The 11,180-nt window shown below is 41.8% G+C and overlaps 2 pseudogenes across 2 annotated transcripts; both read left to right on the top strand.

The window, feature by feature from the left end:
• Positions 1 to 277: 277 nt before the first annotated feature.
• LOC143908727 (uncharacterized) lies at positions 278 to 5,065 on the top strand (annotated as a pseudogene). Its single transcript, XR_013260229.1, has 3 exons — positions 278 to 716; positions 823 to 1,685; positions 2,207 to 5,065. The product of XR_013260229.1 is annotated as an uncharacterized LOC143908727 (transcript).
• Positions 5,066 to 9,158: 4,093 nt separating this feature from the next.
• LOC143908728 (uncharacterized) lies at positions 9,159 to 10,721 on the top strand (annotated as a pseudogene). The gene is made up of 2 exons (XR_013260230.1): positions 9,159 to 9,330; positions 9,458 to 10,721. The product of XR_013260230.1 is annotated as an uncharacterized LOC143908728 (transcript).
• The last annotated feature ends 459 nt before the right edge of the window (positions 10,722 to 11,180 follow it).

Here is an 11,180-nt window from a genome sequence, read left to right as displayed (position 1 = left end):
TTCTCGATAAATTCAACGAAACAAAAAGGATCAACAGATCACCGCCAGCTAAGATTAAAAAAGAAGAAGGGGGTAAAGGAAACATGGCGGCAGAAGAGCTGTTAAAAGAGATATTAAGGAAAATGAAGGAGCAAGAGAGGGAAAGAAAAAAAGATAAAGAGGAAATAAAAGTCAAAATTAAGGGATTAAAGGAGGAATTGATAAAGAACAAGGAAATATGGGAGAAACAGTGTAATATGCAGCGCCTGGTTGCGCTCCCGCGAATGATCTACGGCGTTTTCTCGCGATCGGGCGGATCGAGAAATGACTCACATTATTTCTCTGAATTGTCTGTTTTAATATAGCAGTACACACACAAGATCGAGTCCCGAACAGAACCAAAGTCGTTGCGAATAACTTAAAATAATAGCAGCCGGTCCGAACACGTGCGAACCGGTGCGGTAGCGAGACGAGTCCATGGGGGGGAACTTCTATATGAAAAAGTAAACCGTGTTAGTTCATGTTAGTATATTTGTCCAGATGGCGGCTATGTCGTTTCTGTGACGTCACATTAGAAAATATGGCTGAATAATCACACAAGCGTCACGAGCATAGTATTTCGTACACACGAGTTTCGGTTATTTTTCTGCGATGCTGAAGAAATCGAGTAAATAGAATCGCTCCGGGTGTACTTGGCGCGAGACACTACGTGTCTCTTGATACATTGACGTACACAGGTATATGAATACATTGCGATTATTTTGCCATATAGCGGTTTTCAAATCGCTCGTATATTATTGTCCTTAATATTACTTTTACATGAACATATGTTTTATATTCAAGAAAGAAGAAGGATTTTATACAAGTTTATTGTTGCGTGACTGGATGCTGCCTCCAAATTGATGCACAATAAATATAATATGACAAAAGTTGAATGGATTTGCATCGTACCAGGCTGTAAGTCAAATTCAAGAGTCCCTGGTCATTTTTTCCCAAAAAATATCACGTTATCAGATAAATGGAGAGAAGCTATTAATAATAATATTATTTCAAATACTTCATCAGAGGAATTAAGAAAATACAGAGTATGTCATTTACATTTCTTGCCTGATGATTACATCTATACTCAGAATCGGTGAAGATTGAAACATAACGCTGTGCCCAGTGTAAATATATATAATAGTATAGAAACAAATACAGTAGAAACACATGATACAAATATAACTGAACCGCATTCACACTTTGAAAGGAGTGTTTCTGACTTATTAAATGAACAATGTGGAACAAGTACACAAACAAATACACAAACTGATAATGAGTTACAATCTAAAATTAGCAGTTATACAAATGAAATCTTTACAAGTAATACAGAATATGTAGAAACAAATGAGTCACAAAATATTCCAAATGACTCAATAAATGAAGTAATTGATCGTCCCAGCACACCAAAAACATCAAAAAGTATACTTGCTTCTATTACAAGGCAATCCCAATTAACACCAAAAGCACGAAAAATATACAGAAGAGCTGTAATGTTAGCAAAAGAAAGAAACCAGATGAAAGCACAAGTAGTACGTTATAAACAACGCCTGAAAGATGCAAAAAAATTTGCAGATGCACAATTCTGTAAAAAGTTTAATACTTTAACTCCAACTCAAAGATTATTTTTTAATATGCAACTAAAGAATGTAAAGTATTCTCCTAAGGTAAATTACAAAAAACTTTTTAATGAATTAAAATCTTCGTTACTATCAACGTGTCCAAAACGAAGTTCAATATATTTGAAAAATATATGCTTTAAATTGCAATAATTTTATTTCTATTTACAGCCAATGATTTTATTTTTTGGAAAATAAAATTATTGAAAAATCATTGGTAGATAACATAACTATTTTTTATTACTTTTTGAATGTTTTATATGCAAGAATCAAGTATTATAAATGTAAGAATCATGTATACCTTGTATAACCATGTATATATATGTTGATTGTAAAGCTAAAAATACCTTACATTGCAACAATACAAAAATAGTATTTATTTTTTTTTAAATGCTATATTATTGTATATCATGCAACTATTTTTGATTATTATAAATTATAAACATATAAATAATATATAATGTTGTTTATGCAATATTGTTGTATAAATACACATTATACAATATCATAAATAAAATAATTATTTTATTTTATATTTAATATACATTATTCTCCACATATATATATAGGGAAGAAGATTTACGCTTGATGAAAAAATTTTAGCATTATCACTATATAAACAATCTGGTTCTTGTTACAAGCTGCTATCAAAATTATTTATACTGCCAAGTCCTAAAACTCTCAAATGTTTGTTACAAACAATCTCATTACAACCAGGAATCAACAAATTTATTTTTGAGCATCTGCAGCAGCATATGGCATAAATAAATAACGATCATGACAAATTATGCGTGTTAATGTGGGATGAGATGTCATTAGAAGCCAATTTGCAATACGATCAGTTAAATGATAAAATCATTGGTTTTGAAGATTGGGGACATAGACGTACATCTCTCATAGCAGATCATGTATTGGTATTTATGATACGAGAAATTCTGAAAGGTTGGAAAATTCCATTGTATTATGGCTTTTGTAAAAGTCAAACCAAATCTGCACAATTGTTAAGATGTATAAAAAAAATCATAAAAGAATTAACTAAAGCTGGGTTGATAATTATTGCAACTGTATGTGACCAAGGCGGACCGAACATGACATGTATTAACAGCCTTCTTCAGGATTCAAAACGCGAATGTATAAGAACAGGTCAAGAATATCGCAAGTATAAAAAATACATAAAATAATTTAAAAAACATAATTAAAATACATAAAACAATTTTTTATTCTACATTTCAGAAGATATTATTCAACTTTTTGGGCAAAACATTGTACCTATTTTTGATCCACCACATATTTTAAAAAGAATCCGTAACAATTTGTTTGGCGCACCGCCGTGTATCATAGTGTAAATAGTAGTTAATTATAAGATTGATTACGTGTTGTCGTTTCACATTGTTAATTGTACGGTTCTTGTATTGATTAGTTATACCGGGTTAAATTATCGCGCCTATTAGCGAAACGTCGGTGGATCGCGATTAGTACACTTGTCGATATTCGCGCGACTCACCCGACTCGTGCTGCCCGCCCACGGGTGGCATCCCCAATTATGAGAAGAATTCGGTACTCGCTCGCGCCGTACTTCGCAGGTGCGCGAGCCGGAGAACGCCGAAGAGAGGCACTCACCAGTCGAACGTCGTGAAGCTCACACGTTACCGTTTTGCATGTGCAAACTTGGAGTGCTCGGTCGCCCATCGCAGACCACGAAGGCCTAATCGCTTGATATCCTGCCTATCTGTGACTGCTTGCTATCCTGCCTATCTGTGCCTGCTTGCTATACCTGCCTGTCCGTGCCCGCTTGCTATACCGGACTGTTGCATGCTTTCGCCTTGCACGCCAGAGATCTCGCCAACGGGAGGACGACGTCGACACCCAGGAGGCGCCGGGCAACGACACGGTGAGTCGCCTCGCATTTTTTTGATATTCGCTTGCTTGCTTCGCTTTATCCACTTTCGCGAGGGCACGGGCCTTCTGGTCCTTCGAGAAATTTAGTTGACTAATCGCAAATCCGGGGAGCGCCTCATACCCCCCCGTGCATTGGTCTTTCGAGCCGGATTCGCGCGCTAAAGCAATAACGCCGACCTTTCGCTCGTGGATAGCATTTCTTAGTAGTTTTGATCGCGATTGCATTACAATTAATCAGTCGCGTATTCTACACCCGCCGCGATATCTCTCGGCCGCAACATTGCTTCGCGATGAGAATACGCGCGGGAAACTTGTCGTTTGATCGCTTTGTGGTTAATTGCTTTTGTCGTTCGTTATTTAATATTGTTGTTAACCAAAATATTCAACATTGGAATATTCTCGGTTAAGCCATACGTTTTCGCCGCACCGTCAACGGCCTTGACGCTCGGTCACGGGCCGGCAGCGTATATACACATTTTTTTACATAAGCTCGCGTTCCATAATAACGCGCTACATTATTTTCGTTGTTGCTGGGTGTGTTTCGGCCAGACTCGAAATACATATTGAAAATACATACTGAAACTATTATTCCGATCGTTGGAATTTTCGCAAACATACTTGCCACCGATCGAATATACTGTTCGTCGGCACTGGTCCCCGGTATAGAATATATTGCAGCACTCAAGGTAATCTTATTAAAGATTATAATTACAATTATAATCACAATCGCAACGAAGTTGGCGTAATTGATGCTCATGTCGTGGATTATTGCTCGTGTCATGTGTGTACTGCTCATGTCGTATACGCTGCTCGTGTCGTAGTTTCGCGCGCAACATGTATTGCTGAAAACTCAATCTGAACAAATACTTGAGTACATTTCTCGCCGTAACCGGGCACCTGTGCCAACCAAATTGATAATTTTGATCGTTTATACAACTATTTTCTTATTTTGTGCATCCCTTGCAACCCTCTTCCTTGCTAGCTCTACACTGCATTTGATCCCCTTTTCTTGCGTTCGCCATTCGCTCTTGCGATTAACAAAATTGTCATTTTGATTGCGCTATTATATCGTAATTGAGGAACGTTCTCTCGGGAACATTCCATTGAGCCTTCGTGTAGGAATCCGAAACGAGCCATCTGCTATTCCTCGTCACCTTGACGAACGGAACGGTTGTTTGCTTTCGTTCTCTCTTTCGTCCCTTAGCATATAAACTCGAAGCCTATTGTTCGACGGTATTTTCACGGGGCGACAATACATTACGTGTCCTTGGGGTCGTTCGCCGTTGCTGTTGATTGCTTTACGTATCAACCAACATGTCGAAATCAAAGTCAGCTCCCTCTTGTCGCGAGTTATGCGTCCGGCGGATGAGGGAGATTTATGATCTTGCCCGGAAGGCCTCGTCCGAACCGACAATCCTAGAAAGTTTTCTTGCTCGCTATCAGAGCGTGGCGAGAATCGCCGAGGACTTTGAGAACGCACATCTCAAGGTTATACAAGAGACTACTGAGTTCGACACCGAAGCTGCGGTTCGGGCAGACTTCGACAAGATGCATTACGCCGTGAAGAGACGGTATCACGCGCTCACGGGCACGGCGCCCGGAACCGCACAGGCTCATACCGCGAGCCACGCGTCGGCGATCAAGTTACCCAAAATTACGCTTCCGCAATTTTCGGGCGATCTCACGCTGTGGCCGTCTTTTATCGCTTTGTTCAACACCTCGATTCACGACAACCGACAGATCTCGTCAATAGAGAAGTATCAATATCTGCTGGCCTCGCTAAAGGGGGAGGCGCTCAATGTAATCAAGAATTTGCCCCTCGCCGCGGAGTATTACATGATTGCATACGACGCGCTGCTCGACAGATATCGGAACAGAAGGAAGCTAGCGGACCACCACCTAAAGTCGATACGCGAAGCCAAACCGTTAAAAATAGAATCGGCCGATGCCCTCCATAAATTATTAGATACGTTCACCGAAAACACTCGCGCGCTAAACCTGATGAAGTTCCCTACCGATTCGTGGGATTTCCTTTTGCTCAATTTCCTGCTCGAGAAGCTTCCCCGATCATTGCGGGAAAAGTTCGAATCTGTTCATCGGGCCGAAGAGATACCGCGATACGCTCAACTCATTAAGTTTCTTTCCGAGCGCTGTAAAGTCCTTGAGGCCATCTCGGGTCCGTCGACCATGCCGTTCAAATCACAATCGTCCGCGTCGGCTTTGTCGCTCGCAACTCGAACCGCCGAGTGTCCGGTATGTAAAGAACAACACCTCGTTGCAAAATGTTCTCGGTTCTTAAAGTTAGCACCCCGAGAGAGGCATTCGACGACTAAAGCTTCGAACTTGTGCTATAACTGCCTCCGCGCGGGCCACAGCGTTAATGACTATCCATCGTCGTGGACGTGTCGGTCGTGTAAGGCCAAACATCACACGCTCCTGCATTTTGAGCAGAACTCGGGCTCGGCGAATGCACCCACAGACGCCGAACCACCCTCCAAATCGGGGACAACGTCATCGCAGGGAAGCGAACCCCTCGTTAGCATGGCTAGTGTCGCGCGGTCGAACCCGATCGTATTGTCGTCGACATAGCGGCACCGGCGAATACAGGCGAAAACTAATTGCATTACATCGAGACATAATCGCGCGCCCTTCGTCACGCGTGATGTCTCTCGTCCGCTCGTCACGTGGGCAAGTTCACGACGACAATATTTGTGTACCTATAATTTGTTGGACGAGGTCGAGCCTTACACCCTCACCCCGTCATCGTGCACCGTCGAGTCATCGCACTCACGGTGCTTTTGGACACCGCCGTCTTGGCGTGTCACCACACGGGTGACACCGAACGGTAGGACCGCATTACCGCCGTCTTGGCGTGTCACCACTCAGGTGTCGCCAAACGGCTGGACCTCATTCGGAGGTCACCAATTCGCAACGCATGATATCTGTCGCCCGTTCGTCGCATGGGCACGTTCGTGGCGAAGATATTCGCGTACTCATAGTTTCGCTTGGACGAGTCGGTTTACCACTCACTCACCCTGTTATCGTGCGCCGTCGAGCCGCCTCACACTCACGGTGTCTCGGACCATACTACGCCATCTTGGCGTCTCGCCATTGTTTCTCCCGCTATCACGGAGGGCTTCGGGTGTCGCCAAACGGCCAGACCCCATTCGGAGGTCGTAAACGAGTGTTGCTCACACGCGCGCCAGTAGTTCGATTCGCTTGACAAACCCATTAGCGCGATCATTCGGGTCGTTTCGTTGTCTCGCATCCCTTTGTGTCCGACCCTTCGCTTTTCGCGGATCTTACAAATCCACTCATTCAAATCTCGTTCCAAATAAGCAGATTCGTCGTTGGATAAACTCGTTAGAATATTCTCTTATTGTCTTCGTTTTGTTAATTGACTCAAGTCGAATTCACCTCACAGAACTCTTGTCGTAGACCAAGTCGAATTCCATTCGACCCTGCTATACCTCGTTGAAGTTGTTCAATCTTGTCGCTTTGCAGAGGATCTCGATAGATTGAAACGCAATCAGAATTGCTCCAAACCTCTGCGACAACTCGCCCCTTTCGTGGACGCGCGCGGAGTCCTCAGGGTGGGCGGTAGACTCACGCACTCCGCAATATCTCATGAGGCCAAGCATCCCGCGTTATTGCCCGGTAAGCACCGGCTCACGGAACTTATAGTAGAGCGCACCCACCGCCTACACTTGCATCCGGGGCGTCGAGCGTTGCATTACCTACTACTGCAGCATTTTTTGATTCTGGGGGCCTATCAAGCCATCAAACGTTGTTTGTCGCGATGTTACCAATGTTTCCGGGCGAACCCGCGTACCTTGCAACCGCCCATGGCGGACCTACCGCTCGACCGGGTACGTCAGGCCAAACCCTTCTCAATCGCCGGGGTCGACTACGCGGGCCCCTTCTTCGTATATAATCGTCGTTCTCGCGGGGCAACGCCGTTCAAGGCGTACGTGTGCATTTTCGTTTGCTTTACCACAAAGGCGGTTCATTTGGAACTTGCTTTTTCCTTATCTACAGACTCGTTTTTGTCGGCTTTGAGGCGTTTCATCGCTAGGCGCGGTCGCTGCTCGCGGATTTACAGCGACTGCGGCACCAATTTCGTGGGGGCTCAGCGCGAGCTCGTCAGCTGCATGGAGGCGGCCTCAGGGCGAGAACAAATCCAGTGGTCCTTTAACCCCCCTTCCGCGCCACACTTTGGTGGCCTCTGGGAAGCGGGGGTTAAGGCGACAAAGACCCACTTGAAACGCGTGGTGGGAGCGCAAATCCTCACGGTGGAGGAATTCAGTACCCTCCTAGCACAGGTAGAATCCATCCTGAATTCCCGACCTTTGTGCCCCACCAACTCGGATCCCTACGACCTCGGGGTGCTCTCCCCGGGGCACTTTATCACATTAGAGCCGCTCGTAGCGGTTCCCTATCCCGACCTAGACCCGGTGCCGATAGGCAGACTCGATCGATGGCAGCTGGTGCAACACATGCACCAACAGTTCTGGAAACGGTGGCATGATAAATATCTACACACCCTCCAGCAACGACCAAAGTGGTTAAAGCCGGCTGACGCGATATCAAAGGGCACGTTGGTCCTTCTAAAAACCGAAAACGCCCCTCCTCTGGCGTGGAGACGAGGGCGCGTCGAGGAATTGCATCCGGGTCGTGACGGGGTCGCCCGGGTCGCTACGGTGAGGACGGCGGATGGCCTCCTTAGTCGCCCTCTGGTGAAGCTGTGCCCTCTGCCGATGGACGGCTCACCGGAGGGACTCGCTCAAACATAGAAAATACGGTGTATTTTGGTGGGCGGTAATGTTTGGCGCACCGCCGTGTATCATAGTGTAAATAGTAGTTAATTATAAGATTGATTTCGTGTTGTCGTTTCACATTGTTAATTGTACGGTTTTTGTATTGATTAGTTATACCGGGTTAAATTATCGCGCCTATTAGCGAAACGTCGGTGGATCGCGATTAGTACACTTGTCAATATACGCGCGACTCACCCGACTCGTGCTGCCCGCCCACGGGTGGCATCCCCAATTATGAGAAGAATTCGGTACTCGCTCGCGCCGTACTTCGCAGGTGCGCGAGCCGGAGAACGCCGAAGAGAGGCACTCACCAGTCGAACGTCGTGAAGCTCACACGTTACCGTTTTGCATGTGCAAACTTGGAGTGCTCGGTCGCCCATCGCAGACCACAAAGGCCTAATAGCTTGATATCCTGCCTATCTGTGACTGCTTGCTATCCTGCCTATCTGTGCCTGCTTGCTATACCTGCCTGTCCGTGCCCGCTTGCTATACCGGACTGTTGCATGCTTTCGCCTTGCACGCCAGAGATCTCGCCAACGGGAGGACGACGTCGACACCCAGGAGGCGCCGGGCAACGACACGGTGAGTCGCCTCGCATTTTTTTTAATATTCGCTTGCTTGCTTCGCTTTATCCACTTTCGCGAGGGCACGGGCCCTCTGGTCCTTCGAAAAATTTAGTTGACCGATCGCAAATCCGGGGAGCGCCTCATACCCCCCCGTGCACAATTAATTATTTAAAAATTTAGAACTTGATACCACTATATTGAAAGAAAACGAACGACAGTTTGCGTCATGGAACATTATTGAAGGTGCATATAAAATGGATATGTATACAAATACGTTAAATCGCCAAGTACCAAAATTAACAGACCAACATGTCATTAAATAAAAAATAAAAAAAATGAAAGTAAAATGTGCTGCTCAAGTTTGCAGTGCAAGATTATCGGGATATCTAGAATATAATAGCAAAATTAAAAGTAATTTAATCAATCTTACTATCACTTTTTTAAATTTACTAATTTGCACATAATAAATAATTGTAACAATAACAAATAAATATAAATTGTATATAATCTAATTGCGTGTAATTTATTCATTTTTTAGGAGGCTTCATTGAATCACAGATTGGTCAGTTACAAATACCAAACAAGGCAGGATATGACACAGCAGTGGCATTGGATCTTTTTAATAAAATTTTTGATTCCGTTAATGCACATACCTTGCATCCACAAACTCCTCTACGCGTAGCAATAACGAAAAATAGTAAGCATCATAACTTTTGGCCATATGCCATTAAACGATTATCTAATATGCGATATGTCGATCCGAAAACTAAACGACCAGTTAAATATATACCATCGTTAAAAAATTGGATATTTACTTTGCGTGGTTTTAAAAAAATATGAAAAATTGTTGAAAGTAAAGGAATAAGATTTTTAAAAACAAGAAATATTAATCAGGATTCTTTAGAAAATTTTTTTGGTTTAATTCGTAGTCATGGACGCAGAAATATAAATCCGTCGTGCAGTCAATTTTGCGGGTCATACAAAACATTATTGATTAATAATTTTACTGCTAGAAGATCTGTGGGATCCAATTACGAAAACATAAATGACGGCGATTTATTATTTACTTTAAAACAGTTTGTAAAAAATGCTACTTGTGCAAATAATATTACAGAACAAACGGTAGAAGAAGATTTTTTAACAGAATCATCTCAAGTTAAAAATATAGAAAATATCCATAAAGCATATCCACTACAAGAAAGCAATAGATCATACGTTGCTGGCTGGGTTGTAAAAAAAGTTTTGTCAATGAAAAAATTTAAAAATTGTATAGCATGTAAAGAAAGTCTTTTAAATACGGACACATCACATACAGAATATATACAATTAATTAATGCAGAATATGTTGAAGAAAAACCATCTCTAACGTATCCATCTGTGTGCTTTTTGAATGATATATTTATTGAAGCTGATTCTGTTTTAAATGAAAACATTTCTTCATTATGTTTTCGCAGAAATGTTTCTGTTTTATTACGTGAGCGTGTATACGAAAAGCTAAAATCTTTCGTTAAATGCATCGAACATAAAGAAGAATTAAAACATGCTGTTATACAAGTAATTATTAAATTATTTCTATATACATTTTGTAAATCTGTGAACAGAATTTTATTTGGTCGTGACACTCGATACGTAGCTAGCAACATTATATTTAAGCAAGCTATTGATCATTATAAAAAAAAGCAAAAAAGATATATCAGAAAAGTGTAAACTTTGTTTTTACATAATAAGATATATTTACATATTATAATATTTCTATTTATTATTTTTAAAAATTGATTTTTTATATATTACTAAAAAGTTGCGGCTGTTAAAAATAATAAATATAATAATAAATATTATATATTATTAATATTAAAATAAAGACATTTTATAATTAAAAATATAATTTTTTATTATCCAATTTATAACTTAACATTTACTATTTTTCCTATGTATACAGAATTTTTATTAGTTTCTATGTAATATAATTATTATGTTCATTCTGTATCGGTACTTTTGATCATTTTAATAAGAATAAAAGCACCGATACAGAATGAACATACTGATTATACTTTATCAGTACACTCTATTAGTCTACTATATATAAATACCCAGCAAACGCAGAATACACCGAGTGCGCAATTTGCTATCAAATTGCGCACTCGGTGTATTCTGTGTTTGCTGGAATCTATATCTATAAAGGAAGATGTCCTGACTGACTGACTGACTGACTGACTGACTGACTGACTGATTGACTGACTGACTGACTGACTCATCAACGC

Source organism: Temnothorax americanus, unplaced genomic scaffold, assembly GCF_048541705.1.
Source record: "Temnothorax americanus isolate GAGA-0224 unplaced genomic scaffold, ASM4854170v1 Scaffold113, whole genome shotgun sequence".
Taxonomy (NCBI): Eukaryota; Metazoa; Arthropoda; class Insecta; order Hymenoptera; family Formicidae; genus Temnothorax; species Temnothorax americanus.
The sequence above is the reverse complement of the archived record's forward strand: the minus strand, read 5'-3'. Positions and strand labels throughout refer to the sequence as shown.